The following is a 15,925-nucleotide window of genomic DNA, read 5'->3' as shown; positions in this document are numbered from 1 at the left end:
GGTGCTGTGGGGAGGGGAAGGAGGTAAGGCGGGAGGGATGGGGAGGGGGAGGATGGGGAGAGGATGGAGGGGGCTCAGTCTGGGAAGGCCTCCTGGAGGAGGTGAGCTCTCAGTAGGCTTTTGAAGGGAGATAGCATTCTGCACAAGGCAGTGAGAACAGAGACGAATGAGAATTTATAACATCCTGTCGGTCCTAATTGGATTCCTGAAATTCCCAATTGCTCACCCCCACGTTGCTGTACCTCAATAAAAGACAGTGGGAATGCGATTGGGGCTGCTTGCCACTTGTCGAGAGGTGAACGGGCAGGTAGCCACCTTCCTCCTTTACTGTGAGCCCACTGTTGGGTAGGGACCGTCTCTATATGTTGCCAACTTGTACTTCCCAAGCGTTTAGTCCAGTGCTCTGCACACAGTAAGCGCTCAATAAATACGATTGAATGAACGAATGCTCTGTCTAAACTCATGTCTCCGAGTCATTTTTCCTATCTGCGTCACCACCTTGGGTTCCGAGCCCTGCGGCCGATTTACACCGGTTAACCTAATTTGCACCCTACTTGTCGTTAACAGTAAGTCACTTCACTTCTCTGTGTGTCAGTTACCTCATCTGTAAAATGGGGATTAAGACTGTGAGCCCCACGTGGAACAGGGACTGTGCCCAACCTGATTCCCTTGTATGCAACCCAGTGCTTAGTTCAGTGTCTGGCCCATAGTATATGAGAAGCAGCGTGGCTCAGTGGAAAGAGCCCGGGCTTTGGAGTCAGAGGTCATGGGTTCAAATCCCAGCTCTGCCAACTGTCAGCTGTGTGACTTTGGGCAAGTCACTTCACTTCTCTGGGCCTCAGTTCCCTCATCTGGAAAATGGGGATTAAAACTGTGAGCTCCACGGGGACAACTTGATCACCTTGTAACCTCCCCAGCGCTTAGAACAGTGCTTTGCACATAGTAAGCGCTTAACAAATACCGTCATTATTGTTATTATTGTGGGTACATCTGTAAAATGGGGATTAAGACTGTGAGCCCCACGTGGGACAACCTGATCACCTTGTATCCCCCAGCGCTTAGAACAGTGCCTTGCACATAGTAAGTGCTTAACAAATACCGTCATTATCATTATTATTATTAATAATATATACCATTAAAAAAAAAGCCCAAACAAACCAAAAAACTGCTGAGCTGAAAGGTCCCGGCCTCGACTGTGTCACCTACTCCAGCAGACCAGCTTTGCAGACATTTTGCAAAAATCTTCCCCTGGGGCTGCAGCGTAGTCCCTGTGCCTCAGTTTCTTGATCTGTAAAATGGAGATTCAATAAGTGTTCTCCCTCCCAATTAGACCATGAGCCCCATGTGGGACAGGGACTGTGTTCGATCTGATTATCTGGCATCTACTACAGTGTTTGTGGCTCAGTGGAAAGAGCCCGGGCTTGGGAGTCAAAGGATGTGGGTTCTAATCCCGCCTCCACCACTTGTCAGCTGTGTGACCAAGGGCAAGCCACTTCACTTCTCTGTGCCTCAGTTCCCTCATCTGTAAAATGGGGATGAAGCCTGTGAGCCCCATGTGGGACAATCTGATGACCTTGTATTTACCCCAGCAGTTAGAACAATGCCTGGCACATAGTAAGTGCTTAGCAAATACCGTCATTATTATTAGAGAAGTAGCATGGCTTAGTTTGAAAGAGCACGGGCTTGGGGGTTAGAGATCATAGGTTCTAATCCCAGCTCTGCCACTTGTCAGCTGTGTGACTTTGGGCACATCACTTAACTTCTCTGTGCCTCAGTTACCTCATCTGTAAAATGGGGATTAAGACTGCGAGCCCCACCTGGGACAACCTGATAACCTTGTATCTTCCCCAGCGCTTAGGACAGTGCTTGGCACATAGTAAGTGCTTAACAAATACCATTATATAAATAAATACCATTATTATAAATATATATTTATATATTTGCTACAAATATATAAATACCATTTATATGAATATAAATACCATTATTATTAATAATAACAGAGATTAATAATAAGAGAATAATAATAAGAGAAGCAGCTTGGCTCAGCGGAAAGAGCACGGGCTTTGGAGTCAGAGTTCATGGGTTCAAATCCTGGCTCTGCCAATTGTCAGCTGCGTGACTTTGGGCAAGTCACTTAACTTCTCTGTGCCTCAGTTCCCTCATCTGTAAAATGGGGATTAAGATTGCAAGCCCCACGTGGGACAACCTGATCACCTTGTATTCCCCCCAGCGCTTAGAACAGTGCTTTGCACATAGTAAGTGCTTAACAAATACCATTATTATTATTATTATAACAGTGCTTGGCACAATAATAAGCGCTTATCAAACACACTAATCATCATCCCCACCCCACAGGCACCAGGGGCCCTGGTGAGCCTGGCCACCAATCTCACCTTTGGTAGGTTCCCTGAGGTTTTCTCTGCCGGCTGAAGCAGGGAGGCTCAGGGGTTGTTAGAGGAAGAGCATCCTGGACCCTCTGATGGGCTGGGGGTGGGTGATAGGGGAAGGTTGTGGTATTTCCCTCCCACATCAGCTTGAGAAAAAACCGAAACCTCCTCCCACCCCTCCAACGCACACATTCACTTCTCTGTGCCTCGGTTACCTCATCTGTAAAATGGGGATTTAAGACTTGCGTGCCGCGTGGGACAATCTGAATACCTTGTATCTACCTCAGTGCTTAGAACAGTGCTTGGCACCTAGTAAGCGCTTAACAAATGTATTTATTTTACTTGTACAGATTTACTGTTCTATTTATTTTGTTAATGATGTGCATCTAGCTTTATTTCTATTTATTCTGATGACTTGACACCTGTCCACATGTTTTGTTGTCTGTCTCCCCCTTCTAGACTGTGAGCCCGCTGTTGGGTAGGGACCGTCTCTACATGTTGCCGACTTGTACTTCCCAAGAGCTTAGTACAGTGCTCTGCACACACTCAAAAAATACAACTGAATGAATAAATGAACAAATACCATCTCCTCACAGCACCTATATATATGTTTGTACAGATTTATTACTCTATTTTACTTGTACATATTTACTATTCTATTTATTTTATTTTGTTAATATGTTTTGTTTTGTTGTCTGTCTCCCCCTTCTAGACTGAGCCCATTGTCGGGTAGGGGCCGTCTCTACATGTTGCCGACTTGTACTTCCCAAGCGCTTAGAACAGTGCTCTGCACACAGTAAGCGCTCAATAAATATGATTGAATGAAAATACGAACACACACCACCTGTCCGGGACGTTAAGGGGAGATCCTGACCAGGGTAAAGGGATGATTTCAACTTCATGCGGTCTCTTGGCAACCAGGAATTGCATAATTCCCGTGCCCACCTTAGTTCTGAGAAGCAGCATGGCTCAATGGAAAGAACCCGGGCTTTGGAGTCAGTGGTCTTGGGTTCATATCCTGGCTCCGCCTGTTGCCAGCTGTGTGACCTTGGGCAAGTCACTTAACTTCTCTGTGCCTCAGTTACCTCATCTGTAAAATGGGGATTGACTGTGAGTCCCCCCCATGGGGCAACCTGATCACCTCGTATCCCCCAGGGCTTAGAACAGTGCTTTGCACATAGTAAGCGCTTAATAAATGCCATCATCATTATTTTTATTAGTCTGGCCATGTCAGACTTGTGCCCTTCAGGGGGCTCCTGTTCTGATTGATGGTCAGCTCCTTGTGGGCAGGCAATGCGCCTATGGACTCTGATGTATTATGTAATAATAATTGTAGTATTTATTAAGCCCTTTTAGGGTGCCAGACACTGTACTAAGCTCTGGAGTGGTTACAAGCAAATCGAGTTGAACACAGTCCCTGTTCCATATAGGGCTCACAGTCTCAGTCCCCATTTTACAGATGAGGTAACTGAGGCACAGAGAAAGCGTAGTGACTTGCCCAAGGTCACACAGCAGACATAGCAGCAGAGCCGGGATGAGAACCCACGACCTTCTGACTCGTGCTCTATTCATTCATTCAATCGTATTTATTGAGCACTTACTAAACGCTTGGACAATACAATTCAGCAACAGGTAGAGACAATCCCTACCCAACAATGGGCTCAGAGTCTAGAAGGGGAGACAGACAACAAAACAAAACAAGTAGATGGGCATCGATAGCATCAAAATAGATAAATAGGATTATAGATATATGCACATCATTGATAAAATAAATAGAATAATAAATATGTACATTATATACACAAGTGCTGTGGGGCGGTGAGCAGGGTAGAGCAGACAGAGGGAGTAGGGGTGATGGGCAGTCTGAGAAGGCCTCCTGGAGGAGGTGAGCTCTCAGTAGGGCTTTGAAGGGGGGAAGAGAGCTAGTTTGGCGGATTTGAGGGGGGAGGGCATTCCAGGCTAGAAGGCCGACGGCGGGACAGGCGAGATGGAGGCACAGTGAAGTGGGCTGGTGTTAGAGGGCCAAAGAGTGCGAGCTGGGGTCCAGTTGGAGAGGGAGAAAGGAGGAGAGAGCCCATAGAGAGTGGAGGGAGAAGCGTTTCTGCTCGACCTGGAGTGGAATCGGATAGAGAAGCAGCGTGGCTTAGTGGAAAGAGCGCGGGCTTGGGAGTTAGAGGACGTGGGTTCTAATCCCGACTCCGCCACTTGTTTATTCATCTCATTCAATCGTACTTATTGAGTGCTTACTGTGTGTACAGCACTGTACTAAGCGGTTGGGACAGCATTTGAACCCATGACCTCTGACTCCAAAGCCCGTGCTCTTTCCACTGAGCCATGCTGCTTCTCTAAGACTGTGAGCCCCTCATGGGACAACGGGATCACCTTGTATGCCCCCCCAGTGCTTAGAACAGTGCTTGGCACATAGTAAGCACTTAACAAATTCATTCATTCATTCAATCGTATTTATTGAGCGCTTACTGTGTGCAGAGCACTGTACTAAGCGCTTGGGAAGTACAAGTTGGCAACATATAGAGACGGTCCCTACCCAACAGTGGGCTCACAGTCTAGAAGGGGAAGACAGAACAAAACAAAACATATTAACAAAATAAAATAAATAGAATATGTACAAGTAAAATAAATAAAATAAATAAATAGAGTAATAAACAAATGCCATCATCATCACAGCCTTCACCCTTATTTTGCAGATGAGGGAACTGAGACCCAGAAGTACAATACAGCGACAAATAGAGATAATCCCTGCCCACAACGGGCTCACAGTCCAGAAGGGAGGAGGCAGACATCCAAACCAGTTAACAGGCATCAGTAGCATCATTACACATAAAAGGAACTATAATAATAATGATGGTATTTGTTAAGCGCTTACTATGTGTGAAGTTCTGGGGGGGATACAAGGTGATCAGGTTGTCCCACGTGGGGCTCTCAGTTTTAATCCCCATTTTACAGTTGAGGCACAGAGAAGTTGCGAGATCTGCACATCATTAATAAAAATAAATGGAATTATAATAATAAATATGTACATATAAACACAAATGCTGTGGGGCGGGGGGGGGTAGAACAAAGGGGGCGAGTGGGTCTGCTCTGTGACCTTGGGCAGGCCATGTCGCCTCTCTGTGCCTCGGTTAGCTCATCTGTAAAATGGGGATTAAAACTGTAAGCCCCACGTGGGACAACCTGAGTACCCTGTATCTCCCCCAGCGCTTAGAACAGTGCTTGGCACATAGTAAGCGCTTAACAAATACTGTAATTATCATTCTTATGAAGGGCTGCGGGGCAGCAGGCTGGGCTGGCAGCAGGGAGGCCCGCTCGGGGGAGGGGGCTGCCCGGAAAGGGGGACTAAGCTGACAATGGGCGGGGGGCGGTGGCTCCATCCCCGCCCCCCCATCCCGCAGCCCCCAGCCCCTCCGCACTCCCCCCAAAGCCAGCAGCCCCCGAGTTGGGGCGGGGGTGTGGGGGAAGGAGCCAGGAGGACCCTTCTAGACTGTGAGCCCACTGTTGGGTAGGGACCGTCTCTATATATTGCCAACTTGGACTTCCCAAGCGCTTAGTACAGTGCTCTGCACACAGTAAGCGCTCAGTAAATACCATTGATTGATTGATTGATTGATTGACCCGCCGCCCGTACGCGAGGGGCCGTGGCGGTAAAGACGCCTGGGACCCCGGGGCCCCTGGGCATGGCTGGGCGGGAGGCTGGTTGTGGGCAGGGATTGTCACTGTTTAGTGTCGCATTGTCCTCGCCCAAGCGCTCAGTACAGTGCTCGGCACTCCATAAGCGCTCAATAAATGACTGAATGAACGAAAGTCTAAGGGGGCGCCTGCAAGCCTGGCCATGCAGGCCTTCCCAGACTGAGCCCCTTCCTTCCTCTCCCCCTCTCCCCCCTCTCCATCCCCCCATCTTACCTCCTTCCCTTCCCCACAGCACCTGTATATATGTATATATGTTTGTACATATTTATTACTCTATTTATTTATTTTACTTGTACATATCTATTCTATTTATTTTACTTTGTTGGTATGTTTGGTTTTGTTCTCTGTCCCCCACTTTTAGACTGTAAGCCCACTGTTGGGTAGGGACTGTCTCTATATGTTGCCAATTTGTACTTCCCAAGCGCATAGTACAGTGCTCTGCACATAGTAAATGCTCAGTAAATACGATTGATGATGATGATGATGATGATGGTACAGGCATGTGCACTTCGGAAATGAATGCACATGTTTCCGTGGGGGTGTACTTGCTGGTGGGGCTCTGTGTGTGTGTGTGGGGGGGGGGGGGGGTTAGTAATAATAATAATAATAATGGTGGCATTTATTAAGCACTTACTATGTGCAAAGCACTGTTCCAAGCGCTGGGGCTAATAATAATAATGTTATCTGCTAAGCACTTACTATGTGCCAAGCACTGTTCTAAGCGCTGGCATAGCTACAAGGTTATCCGGTTGCCCCACGGGGGGCTCACAGTCTTAACCCCCATTTTACAGATGAGGGAACTGAGGCACAGAGAAGTGAAGTGTATCTGTAAACTCTTTCTCACGGTCTACAGGTCGGTGTCGAGGCTCTGGACTGGGGGTATAATAATGATGGCATTTATTAAGCACTTACTATGTGCAAAGCACTGTTCTAAGCGCTGGGGGGAATACAAGGTGATCAGGTTGTCCCACGCGGGGCTCACAGTCTTAATCCCCATTTTACAGATGAGGTAACTGAGGCTCAGAGAAGTTAAGTGACTTGCCCAAGGTCACACAGCAGACATGTGGTGGAGCCGGGATTCGAACCCATGACCTCTGACTCCAAAGCCCGGGCTCTTTCCAGTGAGCCATGTTGCTTCTCTATGGGCTGTTCTAAGCGCTGGGGACAATAATAATAATAATGGTATGGGCTGGGGGGAGCATTTTATGGAGATCTTGATGTGAACTCCCCCCCGCCGTTTGCCCACTGCCCTCCTCCCCCACCCCACCGCCCCCCTGCTGCCAGAAGTTAATAATAATAATAATAATAATAATAATTAATAATTATGGTCTTTGTTAGGCACTTACTATGTGTCACACACTGTACTAATCACTGGGGTGGATACAAGCAAATCAGGTTGGACACATTCCCTGTCCCATGCGGGGCTCACAGTCTCCATTTTACAGATGAAGGAACTGAGGCACAGAGAAGTGAAGTGACTTGCCCAAGTTCGCACAGCAGACAAGTGTAACCTCCCCAGCGCTTAGAACAGTGCTTTGCACATAGTAAGCGCTTAATAAATGCCATTAAAAAAAGTGGCAGAGCCAGGATTAGAAGCTATAATAATAATGATGGGGAGGTTACAAGGTGATCGGGCTGTCCCACAGGGGGCCTCACAGTCTTCATCCCCATTTTACAGATGAGGAAATGGAGGCACAGAGAAGTTAAATGACTTGCCCGGAGTCACACAGCTGACAATTGGCAGAGCTGGGATTTGAACCCATGACCTCTGACTCCAAAGCCAGCAGTCTTTCCACTGAGCCATGCTGCTTCTCTGCTATGACCTTCATTCATTCAATTGTATTTATTGAGCACTTACTGTGTGCAGAGCACTGTACTAAGTGCTTGATAATGATAATAATAATGATGGCATTTGTTGAGCACTTACTATGTGCAAAGCACTGTTCTAAGCTCTGGGGAGGTTACAAGGTGATCGGGTTGTCCCACGGGGGGGGCCTCACAGTCTTCATCCCCATTTTACAGATGAGGGAACTGAGGCCCAGAGAAGTTAAATGACTTGCCCAAAGTCACACAGCTGACAATTGGCAGAGCTGGGATTTGAACCCATGACCTCTGACTCCAAAGCCCGTGGTCTTTCCACCGAGCCATGCTGCTTCTACGCTATGACCTTCATTCATTCAATCGTATTTATTGAGCACTTACTGTGTGCAAAGCACTGTACTAAGTGCTTGATAATGATAATAATGATGGCATTTGTTAAGCACTTACTATGTGCAAAGCACTGTTCTAAGTGCTGGGGGGATACAAGGTGATTAGGTTGTCCCACGTGGGGCTCACAGTCTTCATCCCCATTTTACAGATGACTCACAGGCTGGTGCTCTATAAACTAGGCCATGCTGCTTGTGTGCAGAGGGCGGACACAGGTGTTTCAGGATCCTAGCTGTGGCAGGAGAGAAGAGGGCGGTTAAAACTAACTTCACCAAGGCAAATTCTGCAGTTCTCCCCTTCTCCATCCCCTTAGCATTTCCCAGCTGTGACACTGAGACCAGCAGCATCAGGGCACGCACACAAACATACACAGACACACACACAGACCTCCATGTTGTCACATGCCTACACACACTCTCATACAGAGCCCCTCTTTCACAGATCATCATCAATCATATTTATTGAGCGCTTACTATGTGCAGAACACTGTACTAAACGCTTGGGAAGTACAAATTGGCAACATACAGAGACAGTCCCTACCCAACAGTGGGTTCACAGTCTAAAAGGGGGAGACAGAGAACAAAACCAAACATACTAACAAAATAAAATAAATAGAATAGATATGTACAAGTAAAATAAATAGAGTAATAAATATGTACAAACATATATACATATATACAGGTGCTGTGGGGAAGGGAAGGAGGTAAGATGGGGGGGATGGAGAGGGGGACGAAGGGGAGAGGAAGGAAGGGGCTCAGTCTGGGAAGGCCTCCTGGAGGAGGTGAGCTCTCAGCAGGGCCTTGAAGGGAGGAAGAGAGCTAGCTTGGCAGATGGGCACAGATCAAACATTCATCCATCAATCCGGTATTTATGGAGCTGTTTCTGTGTGCAGAGCACCGTAAGAGTACGGGCTTTGGAGTCAGAGGTCATGGGTTCAAATCCCGGCTCCACCAATTGTCAGCTGTGTGACTTTGGGCAAGTCACTTCACTTCTCTGGGCCTCAGTTACCTCATCTGTAAAATGGGGATTAAGAATGTGAGCCCCCCCGTGGGACAACCTGATCACCTTGTAACCTCCCCAGCGCACATAGAACGTAGGAAGCGCTTAACAAATGCAATTATTATTATTTATTATTATTATTATTATTATTGTTACTGCTATATTCCCTGCCCATAATGAGCTTACAGTCTAGATGGGGAGGCATACAATAATATCAATGAATAAATTACGGACGTGTGCTTAAGTGCGGTGGGGCTGAGGGAGGAATGAATAAAGAGTGCAAATCCAAGTGACAAAGGTGACACAGAAGGGAGTGGGAGAAGAGGAAATGAGGGTTTAGTCGGGGAAAGGCATCTTGGAGGAAATGGTATTTGAAGATTGGGAGCGTGATCGTCCATCTGACAGGAAGAGGGAGGGTGTTCCGGTCCAGAGGCAGGACTTGGGCAAAGAGTCAGTGGTGAGGTGGACAAATCGAGTGGGTTAGCTTTAGACGAGCCAAGGGTGTGGGCTGGTTTGGAGTGGGAAATCAGGGAGGTAAGGTGATTGAATGCTTTAAAGCTGAGTTTCTGTTTGATGCGGAGGTGGATGGGCAACCACTGCAGGTTCTTGAGGAGTAGGGGAACGTGGACTGAGTGGTTTTGTAGGAAAAGAGCCGGGTAGCAGAGTGAAGTATGGACTGGAGTTGGGGAGACAGAAGGCAAGGAGCTGATGCAGTCATCAAGGATAGGATAAATGCTTGGATTAACATGGTAGCAGTTTGGAAAGGATGGATTTTAGCAATGTTGTGAAGGATGAACGGACGGGATGTGGTAATAGGTCGAAAATGTGGTTTGAATGAGAGAGATGAGTCAAGTATAACCCCAAGGTTATGGGCTTGTGAGATAGGGAGGATGGTGGTGGTGTCTACAGTGATGCGAAGTCAGGAGGAAACAGCATGGCCTAGTAGAAAAAGCACGGGCCTGAGAGTCAAAGGATCTGGGTTCAAATTTTGGCTCTGCCACTACATTGGGCAAATCAGTTAACTTCTTTATGCTTTCAGTTATCTGTAAAATGGGAATTAAGACTGTGAGCCCCTAGTGGGACTTGGACTGTGTCCAACCTGATTAGCTTGTGTCTACCCCAGTGCATAAGACAGTGCCTGGCACATAGTAAGCACTTATCAAACACCACTAAAAAAAGGCCGGGCGGGGAAAGGGCAGGGATTGGGTGGAAAGATGAGGGTTTGGTGACAGACATTCAACATGTGGGTTGAATGAGAGAGATGAGTTAAGGACGATGCCAAGGTTACAGGCTTGTGGTATGGGGAGGATGGTGGTGCTGTCTACAGTGATGGGAAAGTCAGAGGAAGGAGAAGGTTTGGGTGGGAAGGTGAGGAGTTCTGTTTTGGACACGTTAGGTTTGAGGTGTTGGCTGGATATCCACGTAGAGATGTCCTGGAGGCTAGAGGAAATACAACACAGCAGAGGAGAGAGATTAGGGCTGGAGAGGTAGATTTGGGAATCGTCTGCATTAGAGATGGTAGTTGAGGACACGGGAGTGAATGAGTTCTCCGAGGGAGTGGGTGTAGATGGAGAATAGAAGGAGACTCTGAGGGACTGCCACAGATAAGGGTGGGGAGGCAGAGGAGGAGTCTGAGAAAGAGGCTGATAAGGACTGTCCAAGACAGAATGGTGGAGAACCAGGAGAGGCCAGTGTCAGTGAAGCCAAAGTCGGATAATGTTTCCAGGAGAAAGAGGTGGGCAACAGGATAGAAGTCAGCCGAGAGGTTGGGGAGGATTGGGATAGAGTAGAGGTTTTTGGAATTGGCAAGAAGGAGATCACTGGGGACTCATTCAACACTTATCCCTCAACATAGATCTCCCCAATCTCTCTCTCTCTCTCTCTCTCTCTCTCACACACACACGCACACACACACATACACACACACAGAGAAAACTCCCACCAAACACCCACCCACCCACACACACAACACACGTCTCCAGAGTCACAAATCACACACAGAACACTCCCACCAAACACACACACAAACTCACACACACTGAGGCAGAGTGCCCCCCATCAATCAATCAATCAATCAATCATTCAGGACATCATCACCCCCGTCCTCAAAACAACTCCAGCAGTTGCCCATCCACCACCATATCAAACAAAAACTCCTCACCATTGGCATTAATAATAATAGTAATGTTGGCATTTATTAAGCACTTACTAGGTACAAAGCACTGTTCTAAGCGCTGGAGAGGTTACAAGGTGATCAGGTTGTCCCACGGGGGGCTCACAGTCTTAATCCCCATTATACAGATGAGGTCACTGAGGCACAGAGAAGTTAAGTGACTTGCCCAAATTCACACAGCTGACAAGTGACAGAGCAGGGATTAGAACCCATGACCTCTGACTCCCAAGCCCGTGCTCTCTCCACTGAGCCATGCTGCTTCTCTAGACAAGAAATTGGGGCTGCAGTGAAGGTGGGAATCTACATTCAAGAACAGAAGGAAAGTTTTCCCCCTTTGGAAGTCACTTTTCCATGTCCCTGGTGAGAATCTTCTCATTTCGCGCTATTGCAGTCACCCACTTGAGGGCTGGTGGATTAGAAACCTCAGGCTCACCCCAGTCAGTACACTCCTTTTGGGAAATGGACTCCGTTTTCTTCCCCCATCAGCACCACTGCTGACAGGAGGCAGAATCCCAAAGAATCTGGAGGGTTAGAGGTCTGAAACCCAGGCATTTTCTCACTGCAGAAGACTGAGAGAGTTGTCTCCACGACTCCTCTGCAGAAAGAGAGGGCATTTCTCAGAGAAGCCGTGTTCCCCCAGACGTCAGAGGGAGAGGCCCAAGCCGTAGGGTGATCCCACCTCATGCTGCTGTGGCTGCGTCTGAGCGGGTGAGCCCCCCCCAACCCACAGCGGCGCCCCCAGACCCGTGGCCCGGACCGCCACGGAGGGAGAAAGCTTTCCCAGCCCTAACGCCACGGGAGATGCCGAGGCGAGGCCGCTGGCCTCGATGCCCTCCTCCTTGGTGGCCCTGATGGTGGTGCTGGTAATGATCTTTGCCGTGATCACAACGTCGTTGCTGACAAACGGCTGGTATAGGCGGAAAATGCGGGCTTGGAAACTGCATCGAGCTCAGGGGGAGTATTGGGGAGACCGGCAGAGGGACGGTCTTCGGAGGCCGGCGGAGGGATGCTCTCCGTAAAACGATGGGAAGCAGTGGGGCCTGGGAACTGCGAGACTTGGGTTCTAATCCTGGGTCCTCCACTTGCCACTTGCATGATCTCTGGTAAGGTACTTAGCTTCTCTGAGCCTCGGTGTCTTCGTTAGTAAAATGGCGGTTGAAAATAAAGATAAATGATGAGGTTTGGTAAGCGCTTACTAAAGCACTTTTCTAAGTGCAGAGGGAGATACAAGCTAAGTCCCACTTGGGGCTCACAGTCTTAGTTCCCGTTTTACAGATGAGATAACTGAAGCTTTGAGAAGTGACTTGCCCAAGGTCACACAGCTAAAGGTGATGTCAGGATTAGAACCCAGATCCTCTGACTCCCAGGCCTGTGCTGAAGTACCTGAAGTATAATAATAATAATGGCATTTGTTAAGCGCTTACTATGTGCAAAGCACTGTTCTAAGCGCTGGGGGGGATACAAGGTGATCAGGTTGTCCCACGGGGAGCTCACAGTCAATCCCCATTTTACAGATGAGGTAACTGAGGCACAGAGAAGTTAGTGACTTGCTCGAAGTCACACAGCTGACAATTGGTGGAGTCGGGATTTGAACCCATGACCACTGACTCCAAAGCCCGGGCTCTTTCCACTGAGCCACGCTGCTGTCCAGTTACTGCTGGACAGTATCTGTTTGTTCTTCCTTCCCCTGACAGGGACTGCGTGGCTCAGTGGAAAGAGCCCGGGCTTTGGAGTCAGTGGTCATGGGTTCAAACCCCGGCTCTGCCAATTGTCAGCTGTGTGACTTTGGGCAAGTCACTTAACTTCTCTGTGCCTCAGTTACCTCATCTGTAAAATGGGAATTAGGACTGTGAGCCCCCCGTGGGACAACCTGACCACCTTGTATCCCCCCAGCACTTAGAACAGTGCTTTGCACATAGTAAGCGCTTAATAAATGCCATCATTATTATTATTATCTGTATCTATTCCAGTGTGTGCCGCATAGTAAACATTTAACAAATACTACTATCATTATTTTTGTTGTCATTGTAAGCAGATTGGTCACCACCCCAGCTCCTAATACTGCAACCCAGGCCAAAATGAAGAGGAAAGGACTGCAGGGAGAGAGCAGAGAAAACAAACATTGGATGGGTCCACGTTTGTTCTCATTTCTAATCAAATTGGTAATTTTCTCCAAGTTTCATTAGCAGTTTCAGATAATTACGAGCGGTTCTGCTGTTTGGTCTCTGGGGTTGTATGCAGCCGGGCTTTAGACCTTCGTCAGCATGGCTCAGTGGAAAGAGCACGGGCTTGGGTGTCAGAAGTTATGGGTTCTAATCCCTGCTCCGTCATTTGTCAGCTGTGTGACTTTGGGCAAGTCACTTAACTTCTCTGTGCCTCAGTTCCCTCATCTGTAAAATGGGGATTAAGACCGTGAGCCCCATGTGGGACAACCTGATTACCTTGTATCCCCCCCAGCGCTTAGACCAGTGCTTGGCACCTAGTAAGTGCTTAACAAATGCCATCATTATTATTATTATTATCTCGCAGTGACATGAAGGGAGCTGTAGATCCTCCCTGGGAGGAGACAGCAATGGTTTGGGAGCTGAGCACTTAATAATAACACTAATAATAATGGAATTTATTAAGCGCTTACTATGTACAAAGCACTGTTCTAAGCACTGGGGAGGTTACAAGGTGATCAGGTTATCCCACGGGGGGCTCACAGTCTTAATCCCCATTTTATAGATGAGGTAACAGGCACAGAGAAGTTAAGTGACTTGCCCAAAGTCACACAGCTGACAATTGGTGGAGCCGGGATTTGAACCCGACCTCTGACTCCAAAGCCCGGGCTCTTTTCACTGAGCCACGCTGCTTCAGAGGAACTGTTGTTAGTACTGGGCAGGGGCCACTCACCAAAGGGAAGGGCCCAAATGGGAGTGGGACAGGACCAAAAAGATTTCATGGTGAGGAGAAAGCAAAAGGAGCCATTTCAAGGCCCCCGACCCGTGTCCTCAATTGTAAACAGCAACGGGTCCCTCATTTCCTGGCCTTAAAGGTACATCTCAGCCTAACAGTGGAGTCCAGTGAGTCTGGAAGTAAAATTTATCACTGTGGAACAGAACATTATCCTAAGAAAGTGTTTAAATGCAGGCCACATACCTGTATCAACACCCCCGGCCCCGCGGTTGCCGTTACCTGGTGCTGGATGGATTTTGAGTCTAGCGATGCCTTTGGGATAGTGGTCATGAGAAGCAAACCTTCTCTTGAAGAGGGGATGAAGACGGTGGCTGAGAGTGACCCTCCGCCCGCCACATGGGTGGTTCCAGTGGTTCATCCTCACAAGGATAGCGCACGCGTTTGGGATTCAAGTCATGGGTTCTAATCCAGGCTCTGCCATGTGTCTGTTGTGTGGCCTTGGACAAGTCACTTCACTTCTCTGAACCTCAGTTACCTAATCTGTAAAATGGGGATTAAGACTGTGAGCCCCACGTGGGACAGGGACTGCTTGTATCCACCCCAGCACTTAGTAAAGTGCTTGTGACATAGTGAGCGCTTAAATACCACAATTATTATTTTTATTATTTTTATATCGATAGTGCACATGCAGCCTTCTGTGTGGAATGAGCTGCCCACCCGTGTCCATCCCCCCTTCTTACCTCCTTCCCTTCCCCACAGCACCTGTATATATGTATATAAGTTTGTACATATTTATTACTCTATTTATTTATTTTACTTATACATATCTATTCTATTTATTTTATTTTGTTAGTATGTTTGGTTTTGTCTCCCCCTTTTAGACTGTGAGCCCACTGTTGGGTAGGGACTGTCTCTATATGTTGCCAATTTGTACTTCCCAAGTGCTTAGTACAGTGCTCTGCACACAGTAAGCGCTCAATAAATACGACTGATGATGATGATGATGATGAATGGTAATGCGGAAGGATCCAGCATGGGTGGAGAGGGAGCACCTCCCCAGATGGTCCCCTAACCCTCGCCACCCGCCTCCACTCCAAGGCCAAAGAGCTGGAGAGAGCTCAGTCCCAGCCAGGGGCCACTCACAAAAGGGAAGGGCCCACATGGGAGTAGGACAGAACCAAAAAGATTTTATGGTGAGGAGGAAGCAGAAGGAGCCATTTCCAGGCCCCCTATCCATGTCCTTAATTGTAAACAGGATGGTACGTCTGTGTCGCCCCTCTCAGGATCGCACCAAGAGAGTTTCCAGTACTCTACCGGTCTCGGATATGGGAGGGAGAGTCAAGCAGAGACCTGCCCATTCCATTCCTTGCTTGGGCAGCGGCTAGTGAGCGGACGGCAATTTGCTACAAGTCAAAACTGTGCTAGGCGCATGGGAGAGAGTCGAGGCAATAGTAAACCACTTCCAGATTTTTACCGAGAAAACTCCACTACCAGAACGATTGCAGATGGAGAATGGGGAGTTCTGAGAAAGACATGACCATGCAGTTGCTAT

Source organism: Tachyglossus aculeatus, chromosome 6, assembly GCF_015852505.1.
Source record: "Tachyglossus aculeatus isolate mTacAcu1 chromosome 6, mTacAcu1.pri, whole genome shotgun sequence".
In the NCBI taxonomy this organism is placed as follows: Eukaryota; Metazoa; Chordata; class Mammalia; order Monotremata; family Tachyglossidae; genus Tachyglossus; species Tachyglossus aculeatus.
The sequence above is the reverse complement of the archived record's forward strand: the minus strand, read 5'-3'. Positions refer to the sequence as shown.